The sequence below is a fragment of the Cynocephalus volans genome, chromosome 3 (assembly GCF_027409185.1).
Source record: "Cynocephalus volans isolate mCynVol1 chromosome 3, mCynVol1.pri, whole genome shotgun sequence".
Classification (NCBI taxonomy): domain Eukaryota; kingdom Metazoa; phylum Chordata; class Mammalia; order Dermoptera; family Cynocephalidae; genus Cynocephalus; species Cynocephalus volans.
In genome coordinates, this window is record NC_084462.1 from 180076659 (window position 1) to 180092070 (window position 15412).

Genomic DNA, 15412 nt, shown 5'->3' on the forward strand with positions numbered 1-15412 from the left:
CTTCAGTAAGCCCAGAATGAGGGAGCTGGTCTTGAATATTCATGAGTCACCCCCACGGCCAGGGCCTGTTTGGTCCATGTACTTTCTCAGAGCCCTGGCTCCCTGCATCTGCACAGCCATGCGAGGAAGTCACATGCTGCCCGGTTTGTAGACAAGGAATCTGGGCGCAGAGGGGGCTAGGATCCCCAAGTCAGCAGGGACCTTAGCACTGGCACCTGGTCTCCTGACCCAGCCCAGTCCCCTGCCCTCCCCAGTGCAGTGCCTGGGCTTGGGTGTCCTGTTTGCTGGTGTCTGGGTTGATTCCCATCAGTGTCACCACTGCACAAAGAGGACAGAGCAGACCAGAGTAGAGGAACAGGCCACTGAGACTGAGAAAGGGTGGACACCAGCTCTTGAAGACCTCAGGACAGCTGACCTCTTAGGTGGTCGTGTGGTACAGGTCTGCTGTCTCCCTCTTGGGCATGACACTGAGGGGAGGTGTCGATGAAAGACTAACTCTCCCCTGGGGCTATGGGTTTTAGTCTGGGCTCTCCCATGGATGGGCCTGTGTGCCCTAAAGGAAGGTCCTTAACCTCTCCGAGCTTTTCACCACTGGACAAATGGAGATGCTCCTGTAAGGTAGGGCGGTTGTAAGGACCAGGCTTAAGTGTGCAATAAATGTTTGCTGCTGGTGGTAGAGGTAGTGGCTGCTGTCAACATCAAGGGCATAAGTCTGGTGTGAGGGCTTGACAAGGGGCAGAGAGGTGTCTGTGTGGTTGTCAAGAGAAAAAGTAGGAGACAGACCGCACCAGGGAGTGGGGACAGGGTCGCGGGGGGCACTCAGAATTCCAGCAGAGAGCTCTAACATTGCTGCCCCTGTCCTGTTTGGGTGCCCTTCCAGTGACCCTCTTCTGATGCCATCTGGTGGGTATTGAGCTGACCATGTAGTTCTGAGGGACAAAGGGAGCAGGGGTATCGAGCACATGTCCTACCTGGAGCCCAGGTGTGCAGGAGCTGGAGGGTAGCTGGTGCCAACTGGGGGCAGGGCTAGTCTTGGTCCAGCTGAGTAGATCCAGCCCACATGGGCACCAACCTTGGCTGAAAAGCTGAAAATCCCAAAGTGGACTCAAAATGCAGAGAGCTGGCTGGGTCAACGATGGAAGTGCTTGGTCTGGATGGATTTCAGGTGTCTGGGCCAGCACCCATGGCAGGGCTTTCCTCACTACAGGGTGAACCCACATGGGTGGGCAGAGTCTGTTTAAGGGGCCAAGATGGGACCCCAGGGCACCCAAGGTAGATGCCAGCTTTCTGTCGGTCCCTGGCACTCACGTGCCCAAAGTCCCTGGAGTCTACATGAAGATAGGGAAGGAAGAGGCTTCAAAATAGCATCTGCAGAGCTGACTGGGGCATGGCTACCCTGGCCTTCTGGAATTCCCCAGGGTACTGGGAGAACAGACAGAGATTTGGTAACAGAATCTCCTTCCTCTTATGCAAAATGGGGACCAAGAAAGGTATGGGCTTGGCACGTGGTGGGCACGTGGCCCAAGCTAGATCCCTTCCTCCTTCCTGGGAAGTGGGGACAATACCATGTCATGCCCACTGATGGGATGGATGTGGCATCGATGAGTACAGAGGCTAGTGGTAAAGCGCTAAATAAATGAGTAGATAGTTTGACAAACTACAAGTGCTCAGAGGAAAATAAAGCAGGGACAATGATAAGAATGTGGGGGATGGGGGTTATGGAAGACTTCCCTGGGAAGGTGAATTTGACTAAGACCTGAAGGAGGTGCAGGAGCAAGCTGTGTGGCAGTCCAGGGAAAAGGAGGTGCAGGAGCAAGCTGTGTGGCAGTCCAGGGAAAGGACCTTCGGCAGAGGCGACAGCCTGTGCAAAGGCCCCGGGGCAGGAGCCTTCCTGGTGTCTGAGTGACAGCAAGGAGGCCGGTGTGGCTGGTGGGGAGGCACTAGGGGGAGTGGCAGAGAAGGTCCATCAGGTAATTGGGGGGTGGACCTGAGGGTGGGATGCAGAAGAGGGAGGTGTGGAACGTAGACTCCAGTTAACGCCCTGATTACACATAAGACATGAGGTGTGTCTTAGTCCATTTGTGCTGCTGTAACAGAACACCACAGACTGGGTAATTTATAAAGAAAAGAAATTTAGATCTCACGGTTCTGGAGGCCAGAAGTCCAATATCAAGGTGCTGGCATCTGGCGAGGGCCTTCTTGCTGCGTCATCCCATGGTGGAAGGTGACAGAGGAGGAGGAGGAGGGAGGAGGAGGAGGAGGGGGCTGAACTCACCCCTTTATCAGAAACTGACTCCCATGATAAGTGCACTGATCGCCTCTTAAAGGTCCCACCTCCTAACCCTGCTGCGCTGAGGGTTAAGCTTCCGACACATGAACTCTGGGCAATGCATTCACCGCAGCTTGGTGGTCTGGCTTCGCTGGGCCCACCATACGCAGGAGAGGCAGGGAGGCCAGGAGAGGTTGTGGCCCTGACCCGGGCAACAGAGGCCGTGGGCTCACGTGGGTGGTTGATAGAGAGAGGAAGAAGTGGTTGGATTCTGGACACCTTTTGACAACAAAACCAACAGGACTTGCTGACGGGTTGGATATGGTTGTGGGGGAAAGATAGTGGTCAAGATGCCTCTAGGGTTTCTGGCCTGAGCAGCAGAAACATGGAGGTGGGTGCTGGCTTCATGGGCCCGTGGAGGGGACCAGGGGCTGGGACCTGGGTGCAGCTGACCATCTGCTTCCTGGGCGATGGCAGCTCTCATGGCTGCAGTTGGCACGCCCCCCAGGCCCCCAAATCAGGAGGCTGCATCAGGCTGGGGGAGGGGAGAGGTCTCAGAGCCCAAAGTGAGGGGGAACAGGGTCCACCTGTGGGCACACAGTGGGCAGCGGGGAGCCTGGGAGTCCAAAAGGCCCAACCTTCCAGAACCAGAAAGCCACGGGGCACATCACATAAGAAGAGTTTCCTCTCTCCATAAACGTGAGCGTGCACACACACACACACACACACGCACGCACGCACGCACACATGCACACGCACACACATGCACACGCACACACAGGCACACGCACACACACACACACCCGTCTACTCTCACATCTGGGTCATATATATAAACATTCATGAGGTTATTGGGGACTTGTGTTTTTCTTTTTATACTTGTCTCTAAGTTTTCTAAAATGAATACATATTACTTGTATCAACCTCCCAAAAGCCCTATATTTTTCTTTTGAAATACTTCTATCATAGATACAGAGATTCTACTTTTGGAAAACTATGTAAAGGAATTAATCTGAAATGTGAGAAATTTGTTAGACAACAGTGATACTATGACAGACCTGTTTCTCCTAATCAAAAGTAAAATTTTAAACCATAAATGTCCCAAACGAAAAATCAGCAGCCAGCTGTGGTGCAGACCCTCAATGAGCCATTGTGCAGCTCTGTTGGACTCTTTGTCTCTGTTGAATTTAGATAAACAGAGGGACAGACTTCTGCATGAGAACCAGCAAGAAGCAAGATTGCAGTTATGATCTCTGGCATGTGAAACAAAATTCAAAGGAAGTGAGCAGAAAAAAGACTGGAAGGAGATACATGGGCGCTGATGTTTCCTGTGCAGAACTATGGGTGATTTTTTTTCTTTTTAACTTTCAGCCTTCTCCAAGTTTTCTTTAAACAGCATGTATTACTTTCAGAAAGAAAAACTACCAGTTAATTTTCATTAAAAAAAAATCCTACTCAGTCTTCAAATCCCACTTGAAAGACATGTTTCCTGGCAGGACATCCTCAATCCCCCACCCGAGGTTGTCCCCTCAGCTCTCAGACATTCCTTCCTGCCCTCAGGGAGCTTTGGGTCCAGAGGGAAAACCAGGGGAACCAAAAGTGGCTGCCACCCTCGGGGGGCGTGGACACCATGAGGACACCGTGGAGGCTAGCGGAGCCGGGAGTTGCCCTCACCTGGGTCACCTGGTCGCAGCCTCCCCGCCAAGGTGAGAGCTGGCGTCAGTTACCGGCCAAGGCCTCTGGGTGGCTCCACCTGCCCTAGGCTGGGAGGCTGTCCCCGCCCTGCTGCGCACCCCTCACGCTCTTCTCAAATGTCCTCCTCCCGCTGGCAGCAGAGGGCCAGCAAGCGACAGGGCTGGGAGGGCCCGGAAATGCCTATTCTCATTCTATTCAAGGTGGCCCTGGGGGCAGAAAAAGACCCTTCTGTGCCCCCAACCCCTGTACACTGGGAGCAGAGAACCGTGCTGGGAATAGGCTCACATTTGTGCAGAGGTCAAAGATCTGGGACACGTGGCACCTTGGGGGGACTGGCAAAGATGAGGGACATCCTGTACGCTTTGGCGTTGGGCAGGGCGGCTCCCGAGGCTGATGGGAGGGAATGGGGCAGTGGGTTCCTCCGTCCCTCCCTGTTTCACACTGTGGGGCCTCTGGCTTGGCCCCTTCTCCCCCATCTATCCTCCCACACATCCGGGTGCGTCTGAGACTGGCCTGGGCCCCCTCCCGTGCGCCCCTGCAGTGGGGTGGCCAGGCCTTGGCCGTTATGACGCCAAGGGAGCTGTTTGGCTGGGCTTTGCCTTGGCGTGATGGGAAGTTTTATTGACCAGGCCCTGCAGTCTGGATTTTGTCTAATGCAGCTGTCTGTGTTAGTTCCCAGGAGGGGTGAGAACATCCAGCCACCTGGCTGAGCTTGCTGGGAACGGACGTCAGGAGCAGCAACGGGGAGGCGGTGGGCCGCCATGGGGCCTGGCAGGGGGAGGACAGCTCCACGGGGCCCTGGGGCGCCTTCCCACTCCACGCAATTGCCGGCCAGGTCCCCCTCCTGGACCGCCACTGGCAGGGCCTGACAACAGTTAAGGGGCTCCACAAGCCCCAGGCAGCACCCTGCAATCCCTCCCTCCACGAGGCCCACCAGCCTCAGGCCGCCATCGCCACCACCAAGGCCGCCAGGGGTGAGCAATTGGGAGGAAATAATCCTGTTGTCATCTCAATGCTTGGGCAATGAGCTGTGAAATTCTGTGTTTCCCAAATTTGTTATCAGCCTCGCTCCCCGTCCTCCTGAGCGGGCTGTACTGGAGAAATTCAGGAGACGCGCTGTGGTTCCTGTGACATGAGTTATGACAAGCTTGTGGCTCCGTGGCTGGGCGAACTCAGGCCCAGGAGGAATTTATCACTCCGGAGAGAGCCTTCAACAGGCTTCATTAGGCTGAAAACGATAATGAACATCTTTAATAACGGCTCCCCTCTTATCGTTGGGCCACACGTATCCATCCCGGGGAGACACACCGGGCGACCGTCGTGGGCCTGCGGGCCCCTGTCTCTCCTCCCCTGGGCGCGGGCGGCTGCCAGGCCCGCGGCGACCGCCGGCAGGGGGCGCAGTGGGCTCAGCGACAGCGGCCGCCGCCGGGCAGTTGTCCTGCCCTTCAGGGGGACACAGGGCCCCAGCAGAGGCCAGCCGGACGCCAGGGAGGGAGCGTCAAGGCTTCTGGAATCTTCCAGGCCTGCGCCACTTTCCGGATCCCTTCTAGCCATGCTTGAATAGTAGCCAAATTCAGACCCTCTCCAACCATTTATCTTTTCACTCCATTTCTTTTTATTTTAGAAACTGTTTAAACTATAAAATCGACACTTAGGCACATGGTACTTTTTAAAAAAAAAAAAAGTGAGTTTTCCTCCCATCCCAGTTCCCCTGCCCACTCACCAGAGATGAGCACTAGTAACAGCCTCCGGAAACTTCCATGCATGTGCAAAGTATAAATAGAAAAGTGGATAGAGTGTGTATTCTTTTTCATTTTACACAGACGAGTTCATCTTAAACACGCTGTCGCGCAACTCCTTTTTTTAAAAAAAAAAAAATCAGTTTTGGAGATTTTCTAACCATGTTTTTTCCCTTTCGTACGTGGAAGCCAGGGCAGCGGGTGGAAGTGGGCAAGCAAGTGGCGGGCCAGGGGCAGAAACACCCTCCAGCGTCTAATTCTGGGGGTTTCTGCCTTTCAGCCCCCTCCTCCAGGTCCCCAGCCCCCGCCCCGTTTCTGTCCCCTCTCCTCTGTCCACTGGGCCTAGCCGGGACCGCTTTATGGTCTCCACTAACCCGCTCCCTTTTCTCAGTCATGGCCGCCAGAGTGGCCGCTGGAGCTTTTTAAAGCTCTGACCTTGTCTTTCCCCTTCTCGGAGCCTGTCCGAGGCCCCCCCCACGACACTGCCCGGCGGCCTGGCATGCAAGACCCCAGCTGGGCAGCCCCTCCAACCTTCAGTCTCCTTAGGGACAGCTGCTCCCCTTGCTCGGCTGGGTCTCTGACTCGGCTCCCAAAATAGCCGGGCACGTCTGCGCCCTGGCCTTCCCTGGCACAAGTCTGTCCTGCTGCCGGGAAGGCCTCCCCCTCCCCTGCATTTGGCAAACTCATTTGTACCCTTCAAGGCCCATCCCCAAGGTCATCTCCGCTGGAAAGACTTCCAAAGGCTCTCAGGCCCTGCCTGGGCCTCCTGGGCACTCCTGCAGCCTGGCCTGTGGGCGAGGACCCCGCCTGACCCATCCTTGGGCAGCCCATCCGGCTCAGGGCTGCTGCATGGGGGCTTGGGGACACGGGGGGGCTTGGGGCTTCAGGTTGGATGTGTCCTTCTGTTCTTCCTCCTTCGGGCACTGCTGTCCACCAGCTCCCGCTGGACGCTTACTAGGGCACAGCGGACCTAGGAGTTTGTCCTGTGGCATTTCCGATTCACAGGCGAGACACTGAAGCCTCAGAGAGCTGTAAACGGCTTGTCTCAGGCCCCACAGTCTGTCTGTCTGTCCATGCTCTTCTCTGCAACATTACTCTCCCTTTTCAAAATTCCAGCTTCCTCCAGCGCCAAGGAGCTTGCCCCCTGGGGCCACGCTGAAGGAAGACGGGGCAGTCCCAGATGCTGCAGTTGTGTTCCCAGGCCCTGAGTTGCTGCTGTGACAGTGATCGTGCGGAGGGGCCTCCATCTTCCTCAGGGGCCAGGCAGAAAGGGATGGCTGGGAATGCTCTGTGCTGCCTTGGCCAGGCTGGCCCCTGGAGGACGGGCTTGTGCTGTGATGGGCGACAGGGTTGAGGAAGGGTCCTCAGGTAGAGGGAACAAAAAGAACTGAGGCCTGGCAGTGGGAACTTGTGAGTGGGTGGGAAATGGAGAGTGGTCAGTGCCAGGGGCAGGAGGGGCAGGGCTGGGGACGTGGGGAGGGGAGGCCCTCATGGCAGCCAGGGAGCGGGGAGATGTGCCTCACGTGTTAGAACAGGGCTGCAGGAGGGGAGTGGGCCCCAGGATCCAGGTGATCTTTTGGTTTTGTTGTCACCAACCCAGGGACAGAAGGGGAAACTGAGGCCTGGGTGGGGGGGTGCAGTGATGATGTGTGCCACAGGCCTGCTCTTCTCTGGTACTCAGGCTCTGAGTGGGCCACAGGGACAGTGTGAAGGAACAGAGCAGCACTGGGCCCCTCGGGGGCCTCTCCGTGTCACTGGTTCCACAGTCAGGGTCTTTAGCCTTGCTAATTAGTCGCTAACTATAAACCCCGAGACATGTGCCTTACTTGATCACAGGGTCTGCTTTCCACACTCAGTTTTGCCTCTTTCTCCTGGAGAAAAAACCCAGCGGCCTCCCTTCTCTCGAGGAAGAGTCACCCGCAGATGTTTTTACAAAGTTGGGGCCAGGGAACATATGAATAAATGCCACGATTCATGTTTGCAAACCCCACCCTGCCAGCTTCTGTCTTGACGAGCAAGGGGGCTGGGTGGAGGCAGATGTGGAACCTGGGAATGCGGCCAAGGGCTTTGTGCGAGACAGTGTTCCCTGTAGCAGGCAGAGCTAAGTGGCATGCAGAGCAGGGAAGCTCCGTGACAATTGGGGGGCTCCGGGTGCCTGCAGGCTGGCCCACTGGCCAGTCATCGCCTGGCTGCCCCCAAACAGGTGGACTGCCTTCTGGGGCTCCCAGTGGGGAGACCCCTGCCCAAGGCCCTCCAGAGAGGCTCAACTACCCTAAAGGTCAATGGGTACATTCCTGATTATTGTAATAGCAGCAATCAAGACAAGTGGTGCTGAGTCCTGCTGTTCTGCTCTCAGGCTCTCCCCCAGCCCCAGCCACCCATGGCCTCCCCCAGCCCTGAGAGGGGGGCTCTCAGGGCAGAGGTCCTTAGCCCTATTTTACAGATGTGCACACTGAGGTCTGGTGGAATTCAAGACCCCTATTCAATGAAAGGCATCAGCCGTGCAGTGTTGTGTAGGCAAGGCAGGTGGGACTGGGTGGTCTCCTGACTGCTGACTTTGGGACTGAAGCTTGGTGTGAATGTCAGTTGAATGGGGCATAGATATTTTCAGAATTTGGGGGTGACCATCTGCTCCAGTTTTGGCCCAAGGAGACTTGGCCTCCTCTCCTCCTTTGTGTGCATGGAGTCTCTCTGATACTTATTAAGCACCTACTGTTTGCCCCTCTGGGACACTCAGCAGCTTACTGAGGGGTCCTCTCTGACAGACTCCCATTGAGGTTAGGGGGACTCTTGTCTTTAGAAAGCACCCAGACAGGGACTGCTCAGGGAGAAAAGACAGGGGGACACAGACAAGGAGACAGAATAGCAGCGAGAGAAAGCCTGCCACCTTCCCCCGGGGTTTGCTCTCAGCGAAGGGGTGGGAGAGAGAGAAGTGAAGCCAGGGTCTCTTGGGACCAGGAGAGAGAACAAGACAAGGGACAGGTGGAGATCAGGGGCTGAGCAGCTGTCACTGGAGGAAGTGGGAATAGACACCCCACCCCCAGCTCCCCAGGCACTGCACATAGGAGAGCAATGCACACGTGTGAGGCAGGCTTCCTGGAGGCGGTGGCAGGTTTGAGATGGAGCCAGGCTGCAGCGATGGGTGTGGAGGGCATGGGTCCCAGTGGCAGACCCCCATGGGCTGTTGACTCCCTGGTGTCCAGGGCCCAGGTGCATTGCTGTCCCGAGTTTGCAGTGCTGAGCCTGCCAGTGGCCCCGAGAGGGAAGGGCCCTCCCTGGGGAGGGAACCAGCCAGAGAGGTTTCTCTCTGCAACCTCAGAATGGTGTTTCAATTAGTCAAGTCCTCCAATCATTGTTTACTGCTCCCCACACACAGAGGGTTTATTAAAAGCTGGGCCAAGTTAAAAATACTGACGACCGAGATGTGCAGACCGAGGGAGCCGCTGAGAAAGGCACCCCCAAACCACGAGGAAGCCGCGATGGCTCCTCCCAAGGGAATCCCTGCCCACGTCCTGTCGGTGGCCCAGCTGGCAGGCTACCCGCCAACCGCGTGGAGGGAGACAGGGCGGCCACTCGCAGCTGCGCCAGCTCGTCTCTGCCTGTGTCGAGTGCCAGCGCATGACCAGGCTTCGCAGCCCTGGGGGTTGAAAAGGCCCGAGCAGGGGCGAGGTGAGGCCCCCTCCCCGCCCACCCAACCCCTCCAGGAGCTTCCAGTTTGTGGGAAGCGTGTGTGGTGTTAGACACATCCCATCACCGGCCACCAACCTCAGAAGCCCTAAGGGTCACTGTAGCGGGGGCAAGAGCTTGGTGGGACAGCCCCACCTGGCAGGGGTATTCAGGGAAGCGCTCCAGGAGGAGGCTGTCGCTGGCATGAGGTGGAATGCGGGGAGCAAGGGCATGGGCATGTCCAGGTGTGTCCTCTTCACAGAAAGATGGCCTGGGGCCTTGGAGGCCAGGATGAGTCGCCAGCCTTCATGCCGTAGCGTGGGAAGCCTGCGAGGGTCGGGGGTGTCCCTGCGAGTGGGGACGTCAGTGCCCTCCCCAGACACGAGCCCTTCAGACCCACCTCGCCCTGGCTCGAAGAAGGCTCTAGACTCAAGAGGTGCACAGAGAGGAGGTACTATGAAGCCCCAAACCACGAGCCCCCTCTGGAGTAAAAGAGCAGGAGTAAAGAGCAGGGCTGCAGCAACGCTTATGGACACGAGATGTTTTAATAGCGGCAGAAACTGAACCAAGGCAAGCACGAGGGCCTCCAAAGATCAGTGCAGTGTCACACAGAGCCCTGGGTGAGAGTCCTTTGCTGGGCCTCAGTTTACCCCTAGGTACCATGTTGAGAGAGAGCTCTCCTGTCGAACATTCCATGGCACCGTCCATCCATACATGATGTGTTCACTCCACAAACACTCCCTGGGCCCTCACTATGTGGCTGGGGCACAGAGGAGAATCAGATACAGACCGGGCCTTCAGAGCCTTCCTCCCACCAGCTGCTGCACAGAGCGGCTCACGGGCCTCTAAGGCAGAGCCTGACAAATGCTGGGTTCTGAGGAGCAGATAAAATCAATGTGAAACCACCGTGCAAGTTAAAAGCACAAATAACGTTCGCGCTCCTCCAGTAAGGACAATCGCTGGGTGCTTCCTGGGGCCTGGGCCCCGAGTGGCTTTCTTTTAGCTGGCTGTGTGTGAGGAATGGGACATGGTATCATAGGGCACCTACTATGCTCCAGACAGCGATGGGCCGCCTCACCCCGTGGGCGCAGTAACTCAATTACAGTGCAGATCAGATTAGCGGAGGTGTCGGTTTGAATCCTTGTCTCCCCAACAGACCAGGAACCTGCAGAGGAGCAAGACCGTGTTCTCCTCATTTAATTAATCAATTATGTCCTCACTCAGCATCTGCTGCCTCTCAGACTGTAAACGCCCTGGAATCTCTCCCATCTTGAGATGGAGACGAACACACAGGCGCATGCACGCACTCACACACGCACCCACTTGAATCCTGAAGCCCTGTGCCGGCTAGCCCCCTCTCCCTGCACAGCTCCTGGCCTCCATCTCTGCACCTCCCACTCCCTGCACAGCCTCTGCAGCCAGCAACTTCCCCATCCCGCCCTGAGGCATCCGCCTGACTGGCTCCAATGGCTCTTCTCAGCTTCAATGATGTCCCTTCTGCACTGGGACCAATGGCCACTCTCTCCCTCACTCCTTTTTCTCACTTGGTGTCTGGGATTCCCCTCTGTTTCTATGAAGACAGGGTTTTGAGAGTGTTTATGTGCATTGAGGAAGGAGCCAGTGGAGGGAAAGGGGCTGAATACACAGGGCCAAGGGGGGATAGTGGGGCCCCAGCCTGGTCCCTTTAGGCGGCTTCTTCTGTTTCCTTTGTGAACTCCTCTTCTTTCCCTTCCTTAAATGCTGTTGCGTCTAGGGCTCTGTTCCCAGCCCAGTCCCCTGGTCCCTCTCTCCCTGGTCACCCCTCCACTCTCCACCACCATGGCCTCACACCGATTTTCCTCTGGCCCACAAACTATCCCCCATGCACCTCTCCCAACTGCTCTGTGGTGCCTCCACCCATCCAGGCCATGACGGCAACAGGCCTGTGTCTCTGCCCTGACCCAGGTGGATGCGGGTGCACAGGTGAGGAGTCAGAGCCAAGGAAGATCAAGCGGGGAAACTGAGGCCCGGAGAAGAGGGGAAAGGCTTTGCCCAAGATCACCCTGGGCTTTATTCAAATCCTGACTCCAGGCCTGTAGCATCTCTTCTGCACATTTTTAGCTCTTGCAGATGTCCCCCAACCCCTCTTGAGTGTGGTTCTCAGCTCACGTGGTGGCTGGGGGTGCTCCCCACCTTCACGGTCCTGCTGGTTCCTCCTCTGATGGAAGCCCCATAGCCGCACCTGGCACCCAGCAGCCCTGGTCCTGGTAGGCCTGGCCAATAGAGGTCCTTGAGAGAAAGGAACACTCCCACCCTAGACTGGCGGCCCCTGGTTGGGTAGTTAACCAGCACAGCTGACTTGGGTCCTACCTGGGGAGGAGGTTGCGGCCCTGCCTCTGTGCTGGTGCTCTGAGCACAGGCCTGCAATCACTTTCCCTGTGCCTCTAATCCCACCGCCGAGCCAGCCCAGGGCTGGGCACTGCTCTGAGCTGGTGTGTACCCTGAAGCAGCGAGAGTTAGCAGCAAGAGGCCTGGGCTCCAGCCAGAAGACCTGGATTCAAACCCCAGCTCTGGCACTAAGAAGCTTCTCCAGCCTCAGTTTCCCCTACTGAAAAGGAGGCAGCTGGGTTCGGGGATGCTCTGGATTGTGCAGGCTCTTTTCCTTCTGTCTCTTGAAGAACCATCCTCCACTCTCTGCCCTTGTTCTGTGCACCTGGTGGCTCACCTGGACGCTTCACATCAGCTGGCCCCTGGGTGGCCACGGCAGCCCCAGCAGATCAAGGGGAGGGAAGAGAACCAGGGCAGGCTCCCGCCAGGGGGTCACCATGGACAGGAGACCCCTGAACCCATGGTTGTGCTCACCCACCTCCTCTCTACCTTGCTCTCCCCTTGACCGCAGGCCCACGAGGTAACTGGGCCTGCAGTTATCCCTCTGGTTTCCTTACGCCCTGCTTATATCTCTGTAAATAGTCCCTTTATTAAACTCTGTTCGAATAACCATCTTGTGTGCACCATCTGTTTCCTGCTGGGACCCTGCCTGAATCACACCAGCCTCGCAGTTCCTGGGCCCCTTGTTAACTCAAGCTGTCAAGCAGGGAGGGAAGAGGCTGGACACAGATCCCCAGGGGTGGGCCTCGACCTGTGGAAGCCTTTCTGCCTTGTACATGCTGGTTCAGGGCAGCGGCGAGGCCTCAGGTGGGTGGGCCTAAGAGGCCACGTTGAAGGGAGCTGGACCCAGATGGTGACTGACCCTGAGCAGCCCTGGGAAGTTCCCAGAGCCCTTCCCCACACTGCCAGCATCATCAGGATCCTCCTGTTAGAGGTGAGGCCAGGACCAGACCCTGAGCGCCTACTTAGTGCCAGTACTGGGTGGAAGTTTCCCATCCAGATTCTCATCTCCCCTGCGCGACTCTTCCAGGTTGGGTGACCATCCCCATAGGGGAATAAACAGTGGCCCAGAGAGCTGGAGCCAGTGCCCCAAGCTCACCTGCCACCCACCCACCCACCACCTGCCCTCCCTCCCTCTTCTGCTACTCTGCCTTGTGCAGAGAAAGTACTGAAAAATACCAAATATACCGAGAATACTTCTCTAGTTAGCAGGAAAAAAAAAAAAAAAAAAAAAAACCACTCAAAAACCGTGGTGAGAATGTGCCTGTGGGGTCCCTTGCACGGCATGGATGAATCAATGGGGGCCTATTGCTGGCCACAGAAAGGCAAGGCCGCTGCCCAGCCGCTCACAGAAGGAAGGGGAGTTAAGTCAAACACAATCAGAAATAATTAGCCCATCGAGACAGGCAGGAAAAACCACTGAAAAGAAACACAGTCTAAAGTCTGAAGGCAAATCTTCACAGGCAAGAGGGTCTCCCCAGACTTTAAAAGACCATTTCTGATCTCCGAGGCCCCCAACCCTGCCAAGTGGTTTCTGATCGATTCCTTGCTAAGATGGTGCAATTCAATTCCAAGAATACTTAATGAGAACCTAATGTGTGCCTAATTCTGAGCTTGGAGCCCTGAGAAAGCTGAAATGAATTTGGGAAGGACAAATTTATGTCCTTCCTTCCTTATTTCTTTCCTCCCTCCCCCGGGCCCAGAGGCTGATGCAGTCATTGGTGGCTTGGACCAGGGTGGTGGTGGCCAGAATGGGGGCATGGGAATGGGTTGGAGAGCCATGGAAGAGGAGCAGTCTCCAGGACCTGGGGCCCGTGTGCACGGAGAGAGGGGCGAGGCTGAGGGAGCCGGGAGTCCAAGCTGGAGCAGGTGGGGGGGGCCCTTGAGGAGACCTGGGGGATGACAAATGGAGATGATGGTTTTAGGGGGACCTCCAGGGGCGAGGTCCGGGAGGCAGCAGGCTCATAGCCAGGCTCCATTTGGAGTAATAAAGGCAGACAGAGCTGGATTCCGTCGTGCAGACTTGCAGATGGGTGGGCAGGCCGGAGGCTGGTGCAGGGAAAAATGAGGAAAGAGAAAATGAAGGGGTGGGGGGTGTGTGGCCAGCCCGGGCAGCAGTCTTGCAGTGAGGAGAGGACCACACTCTCAATTCCAACCCCACTCTTAAGACATGATTTCTTCCTTGTATTGAGTCATGGGCTTTTTGGCCAGGTCTTAGACCCGTTTAAACAAGGGAACGTGAGGATTCCTCAAAGGATGTTTTAGGATCAACATTTCCAGTCCTCCTGACAGGGTCCCACTCCTCAGTATTCTAGTCCTGCTCTGCCAGTTCGTTGCTGTGTGACCCATGGAGAATTTCTTAGCCTCTCTGGGCCCCGCATCTGACTCTGTGGCTGAGAGGGAAGCCCCCATAGCTGGTGGGGAAGAAGGCATGGATATCTCTGCGCAGGGATCAAATTAAGTCTCATTATAAACAGACCAAACTTGACTTTGGGTACCACCCACCCCTGTGTGTGTGGGGTGGGGGAACTGGGGTGAACTCAGGCCAGGTGTCCCCTGCCCTCTATCCCCAGCTGGAGCCTTGCTGTAGACAGCTAGGTAGGGCCTCCGGAGGTGCAGAGCGTCGCCATAGGAACGAGCTCCTGGAGAGCAGCTTGGAGGAGCAGGCGCTGGGGGAGGTGGCGGTGGGGAGCCGCTCTGGATGTGGTCTCCACGCAGTTGCTCCCCACACCCCTAGTAAAAGAACTGGGGGCACCACCGCCACATCGGGGGGCCCTCCTTTGGGAAGCCCTGTTTTGAGGCTGAGTAACCCCTGAAGCCCAGAGATCAGAGGTGGCGAGAGGACGGCTGGCTGGAGAGGGCCACGCTGCTGTGGCTAGTTGCTAGGACACAGGATCTTTCCAAGGGGCCCATAGTAACCCTCCGAGGACACTTTGTGCCTCATTCATTTATTCATTAATTCACTTAATCCATAAACACCTCGAGGGCAGCTCTGCAGGCCGCCGGCTGTGGGGCACAGGGCTGAGCAAGCTGCTTCTGGCCCTACCGGGGTCAGGCACACGTGCAAAACCCATTAACACCAGACAGGAAAGTGTGCTTGGGGCCAAGATGATGCCCAGGGCGGCTGAGGAGGCCACAGGCTCACTCGCTTCCCCCGCCCCTAGGGCCAGCGCTGGGCGGGGAGGACCTGGCAGGCTTGGGGGAAGGTCTTCTGGAGGAGAAGGGAAAGGAACAAACAAGAGCCTCTCCAACCTGCCCCGGTCCCAGTCCCCTCCTCAGGGACGGGGCAATACCTTCCTTTGCAGGAGATCCCCAACGCCTCGGACGCAGCGCTGAAAACATTTTTTGAGTATAATTGAATGAAAGTGCTAATGCTTCCTTACAAATAACAGAATAAATATAGTACGGGAACATCTTAAATTCCTCGAGAGCTGTGTGTTTTCACATCCCTAAACTTGACAGAGTGGGGGCCAAGCCGTGGTGCACACCCTCCCTTTCATGGACACAGACGCAGAGATGCAGTGGGGCTACGATTCAGCCACGATCACCCCCAAACCCCTACTCTGGGGTCAAGATGGGGGCTGTCCTTCCAGGGGCTCCGGGCTTGAGAAGATGATTTCTTCTGTGGCTAAAGGAGGTCTTCTGTTTCTAATTGACCAGGGGACACTCTGCGTGT